A 6,425-nucleotide genomic window follows, 5' to 3' on the forward strand; every position below is an offset into this window, starting at 1 on the left:
TTATAAGTAGAAGTTAGTATCTTAATCCCCTTCACCTATTTTGCTGTAAAGTCCCCCCCAACCAGCAGTTTATTCTCTGTATTTATGAGTTTGTTTTGAAGCTTAAATTCTACATAGAAGTGAAGCCATGTGGTATTTGTCTTTATCTGACTTAGTTCACTTAGCATAATGCCCTCTAGATCCATCCATGTTGTCGCAAATGGCAAAACCTCATTCTTTATGACCAGGTAATACTCCTTTGCGTATATATATGTATACACACACACACACACACACCACATCTTAATCTATCATCCATCGATGGACACTTGGGTTGCTTCCTTATCTTGGCTATTGTAAGTAATGCTGTAATAAACAGTAATGTGTGTATCTTTTCGAATTAGTGTTTTCATTTTCTTTTTTTTTTTTTTTTAAGATTTTATTTACTTATTCATGAGAGACGCACAGAGAGAGGCAGAGACACAAGCAGAGTGAGAAGCAGGCTCCATGCAGGGAGCCCGACGTGGGACTTGATCCTGAGTCTTCAGGATCACACCCCGGACCGAAGGTGGCGCTAAACCACTGAGCCACCAGGCTGCCATTGTTTTCATTTTCTTTGGGTAAATACCCAGTAGTGGAATTACTGGATCACATGGCATTTGTTTGGGGGTTTTGTTTTGTCTTGCTTTTAAGTGGATTCCCCCACCCAGCTTGGAGCCCAACTCAGGGCTTGAACTCATGACCCTGAGATCAAGACCTGAGCTGAGATCAAGAGTCAGCCGCTTAACACACCGAGCACCCAGGCACCGGCATTTGTATTTTTAATTTGTTGAGGATCCTCTGTACTGTTTTTCACAGTGTTGTACCAGTTTACTTTCCCACCACCAGGGAATGAGGGCTCTTTTTTCTCCATTTCCTCACCAGCACTTGTTATTTCTTGTCTCTTTGATACTAGCTGTTCTGACTGGCAGGAGGTGGTATCTCATTGTGCTGTTTTCATTTGCATTTCCCTCATGATTTAGTGTTATTGAACATCTTTTCACATGTCTGTTGGCCATTTGTACGTCTTCTCTGAAAAATGTCTGTTTAGGTCCTCTGCCCATTTTTCTTTTTTTTTTTTTTTTTTCTCTGCCAATTTTTCAATCGAATTTTGGCCTTTTTGGTGTCAAGTGTTTAAGTTTGGATATTATATATTTTGGATAGCAATCCTTTATCAGATATATCATTTGCAGATGCCCTCTCTCAGTATGTTGCCTTTTTGTTTTGTTGATGGTTCCCTTTGCTCTATAAAAGCTTTTATTTTGGTGTAGTCTCTAGTTTATTTTTGCTTTTGTTTCCCTTGCCTGAGGAGACATAGCCATAAATATGTTGCTGTGGCTGATATCCAAGAGATTACTGCCTCTATTTTCTTTTAGGAGTTCTCTGGGCTCAGGTCTCACATTTAAGTCTTTAAATCTATTTTGAGTTTGTTTTTGTGTATAGTGTAAGAAAATGGCCCAGTTTCATTCTTTTACATGTAGCTGTCCAGTTTTCCTCAACACCATTGATTGAAAAGGCTATCTTTTCCCTGTTACATATTCTTGCCTCTTTTGTTGTGGGTTAATTGACCCTGGAAGTGTGGGTTAGGATTTTCTTTATTTTTTTTTTAAAGCTGTATCATATTCCACTATATGTATATATATCACATTTTGTTTATTGACCTATCGATGTACATTTGGGTAGCTTCTAGCTCTTGACTATCATATGTAGATAGTGCTGCTGTAACACGGATATATAAAAGCTCTTTAATACTCTGCTTTAAATTCTTATGGCTAATACCCAGAAATGATCATGACAAATATGTTTTTTATTTTTTAATTTTTTATTTTTTTAAAGATTTTATTTATTTATTCATGTGTGTGTGTGAGAGAGAGAGAGAGAGAGAGAGAGAGAGAGGCCGAGACACAGGCAGAGGGAGAAGCAGGCTCCATGCAGTGAGCCCGATGTGGGATTTGATCCTGGGTCTCCAGGATCACGCCCTGGGCTGAAGGCAGGCGCTTAACCGCTGAGCCACCCAGGGATCCCGACTAATATGTTTTTTAAAACTGCAGTTTTCAAAATACTTAATCCCTTAAAATACTCTTAAAGTTTCTCTTTGATATTCAGTCTTAACAGTGCATTCCAAAGGTTTAAGAGTTGTAAGTCAATAGGTGGAAGTTAAAGGAGTCTGGTGACATTTTAAAATCCCATTAATGCCAAGTAGAAATAAAAATTAAAACTATTAAGTGGTATGAGGGTTGGTTCTGTTTTGCAAGTTTATTCTTGGTTTTTTGAAAGTTGATGCTGCGTAAGGGTAAATATAAATTCACGTGGGTCCATTAAAACAGACATTTCATAATGAAGTGGACTGCTGAAAAGTCAGGAGGAGTGGCATCAGAGGAACAAAAGTGACTTATGGTAGTAGTATAGAGTTTGATATCTCCCCTGATGGAAAATTATTTTGACCACCTTTGCAGAGAGATCTTAAAATGATTTTGGCCTTCAGAGAAAGAATGGAGCTCAAAGATGTCAGAATGAACTCCCATTACTCTCTCATTTCCATTTTAGCTCACGTTCTTGAACCACCTTGACTTCAACTCCTTGGTTAGATTATGGTCAGGTAGACGAACAGATTCGATAAGTACATGTTTCCTTTTCAGTGGGCCAGTGCTAGGAAAAGTCTTGAGATTGTTAAAATTTGAACAGCAGAGGAGAAATGGAAGAAGGATTAGATGATTCTGAGGTGAGAGAACTTGTTCCTAATTGGGGCTTGGACTATAGAATGCTGCAATTCGCTGTTAATGATTTGTGATTTCATTTGAGAGTAGAAACTCTAGTGCTTGCTTCGGTAGCACATCTACTAGAGTTGGAGAAGAGAAACTAGTTTTGGGGGAAATGGATGTTTCATGACTTTCAAATATTGTCATTTGAGTAAAATTGTTAAGTCACTGTAATCACAATATCATATTGAAGGAAATCTGCTTTTAACAAATTGCTGAAAAAATGTTAAATGGCATCTGTTTTAGGAATTAATAAATGGTCAGTGAGAAGAATGGGAGATGTAGGGGAAAAAGCAGTATCATTATGCAATCTGATATATTTTAATGAAAGAAACATGACTGAAATAAAATTTAACTATTTTATACCAGTATGAACACCGACTCAAGCTACGTTGAATAAAAGAGATTGAAATGTGAGGTGTATTGGAATGGTTCCTTTAGCCAACATCTTTGTGTGCCTACCACGTGATAGCCATGGTTCTAGGCTCTAAGACAAAAAAAGTGCCTTTTCTCATGGAGCATATATTCTAAATGGGAGGAAGACATAAATAATATATTAGCTAGTGGTATGTGTTAATAAGGAAAATCAGGGGAAGGGGTCCTATTTTAGGTAGAACAGAGAGAGGTCTTCTGTGTTATGATGAAATAGGAACAGATTCCCGAGGGAAGTGGGGGAGGAAGCTGACCACATGATGTCTGGCACAAGGGTGTTTCAGGTAGAAGAAACAGCAAGTGCACAGAACCCAAGGTAGGAGTGTGAGCACGCATTTGCCTTATCTCAGGTCAGCAAAGGAAAGGGACTGTGACTGGGGTGGTGGGGAGAACGGTGTGGGGACAGCAAGAGGCAGAGAGAGGAAGAAGATATGACTAGAGAGTCAGAGACTTGGTCTATATAAAAATTATGTTTCACCATGATTTCCTCTAGGGGCTTGTAGGTCCTGGTGAGTGAAGATCTCTACTCTGTATTTGAAGGATTCGGAGTAGAGAGAGGCATCATATGACCTGATTTATAAGTGAGATGAGAAACCATTCACTGGCTGCCATGTGATAAAGAGGGCAGGAGGGATACAGGGAGACAAATTAGGAGGCTGTTAGAATAATCCAGGCAAGACATGATGGAGCCTGGCCCTGTGCATGTCAGTGGAGATGGGGACAGGTGGTTAGAGTCTGTACATCTAGCATATTGACTTTATTCTCTTAAAATAGTTTTCACCACAGGGAACAAACTTCTGATCCTCACATCTCACAGATCTTTGCCAGAGAAGGATCGTCTTAGTTCTAATTTGGCAGATCCCAGGGGAGGACCTCCTGTTATGCCTTGGCCCCTGACAGAAGGAGAAGTGGCAGGTAGCACAGACATGGCCAAGCAAGGAGGGGTCCTGTTTACTGGGATGTGGGATTCCGGAGAAGAGAGATTTATTTTCAACTATGCAAGCATCATTTTTGGTGCCTTTATGCCAGGAACACTAATATAACCTATTGACAGCCAACCTTACAAATTTATAACCTTACAAATATAACTGCCTCATGAATATTTTGACTTTTTCCTATTCCATGCTGTCATTTGGCAAGAATTTTACACTTTCTACATAGTGGAGAATCTTGGGTTGCTTAAAGGTTACATAAGGGAGTAATGGTCCCTATTCTTTCCTTATATTTTAATTTTTCTTGTTTCCCTTTTCCCAGCTTGTTGTCCTGCAATTTTCAAACATGTAGAAAAGTTGAAAAAGTAGTGGAAAATGTTACTTCCTGAATGTTCACACAAGCTGTAAAACTTGAAGTGTGTTTTGGCGATTGAGGTTTGTCCTTTTGTGACTCAGTGTAAATGTGAATTGCTCCTGCACAGGGCACCCAGTTTGAAAATACGAAAGGAAGAGACCAGCCTCTTTCCTCTTCTATTTGCATCAGAACCAAACTGGAAACCTATTCCTTTTTTTTTTTTTTTTTTTGGAAACCTATTCCTACTCTAGGTAGGGAGAAGTATGAAGAAGAAAAACATGACTACTTTTGGAAAGAAATTGCCTTATTTTACTGCATCTTAAGAAAAAAGAATACCTTCGGCTCTACTCAAATCCTAACTTGAAGGACGTGCAAAGGAATTTTGCTTTCCCTCCACAGATGATTTTTAAATGGGCTGCTGCCTTATAAATACATCCTTCAGGTAACATCAGCTGTAGAGAAGATGAAATGTACTTCAGAATAGTTTGAACATTGCTTCCATTTTAGAATAGTGCAATGTGCACATCCACAGATACTGAAAGTGTGTAAGGGACCAGTGCTAGCACACTTCAGTCCCGCCCTGTGGTTTTGGTCATCTCATCAACTCCATAACTACAATCATAATAATGATGATGATGGCAAACACATTTAGCAATGCCTGTGTCTCCGGCACTGTTCTATGTACTTTATGTTAACTAATTAATTCCTCACACGATCCTGTGAAGGACGTATTACATTATTGCCCCCATTTTGCCAATGAAACTGAGTCACAGAAAGGTTGTCCAAAGCTGCACAGCTAGTAAGTGGCACTTTCAAACGTAGGCAACTGGCTCCAAAGTCCCACTCAAGCAGTCCACACTCTATTGCTTCTCCAGGAATTAATTGTGTTAAATGAGCATTCTTGGAACTGTAGAGGACCCACAGAAATGAAAGACATGGCTCTAACCCTCAAGAAGAAAATACTGCAATAAATTTTAAAATGGAGAAAGCAAGGTGGGTGGAAATCCTCAACAACCGTCTTGAATTTTCATTAGTGGAGCAACATGACGTGAATAATTTTGCCTTTATTTGAGCCAAGGAAATGCGGTTTCATGGGTGTTATGTGTTGTGTGTGCTCGAAAACAAGATGGAAGCTTATTAGCTCACCTAACAGTCCAGACAGAGACAGTCCAGAGCACGCCCACATTTTCCATATCTGAGTTCAACTTGACTAACCCAATCCTCCTGTCCTATCACCAGGCAGTGGTTAGGAGCAGATAGTAGAAGGGGAGGACCAGCCCATTAATTTTTTTTTTCACAATAACAAAGTACATTTTATTCTCCTTAATCTATGAATGATTGCAGTGTTTATCAGAGCATGGTCCACGGACCACCGACATTAGACTTTTCTGAGGCACCATCAGACGTGCTAACTCCTGGCCCCCAGCCCAGACTGATGATTTTGACCTTAGGAGCGAGAAATCTGTAGAAGGAAGCCCAGTTTTAAAGTTGGTGGGATTTTTTATTTTTTATTTATTTATTTATTTTTTGCCTCCACATCGAACATTCCCAGGTCTGTGTGAACGGTCAATTATGAAACAAGGTGGACTAGAAAGAGTAAGTTTGGAGGCTGGGCTGTGGGCCAAGCCAGACCACCCCAGATATTGGAGCCCTGCCTTCTTCTCTGCCAGCAGCTCTTTGCTGAAGCACTTCTCTTTGATTCCCATGTATGCACCCAGAGAAACAGCGTCATCGTCATGGTCAGGGAGTGCCACTGCACATGGATGGGACATACAACCAGAGAATACCTATGGGCTAGACACCGGGTGAGCTCTAAGTGAAGAGTCTTAATGGAGCATTCAGCAAAGTTTTAGGCCGGGATGGCTTCCTAGGGCAGTCAATACTTCAGTCTGTATGTACAGCACCAAAAAACAAAACAACAAGTGAGTC

Source organism: Canis lupus, chromosome 2 (assembly GCF_011100685.1).
Source record: "Canis lupus familiaris isolate Mischka breed German Shepherd chromosome 2, alternate assembly UU_Cfam_GSD_1.0, whole genome shotgun sequence".
Classification (NCBI taxonomy): domain Eukaryota; kingdom Metazoa; phylum Chordata; class Mammalia; order Carnivora; family Canidae; genus Canis; species Canis lupus.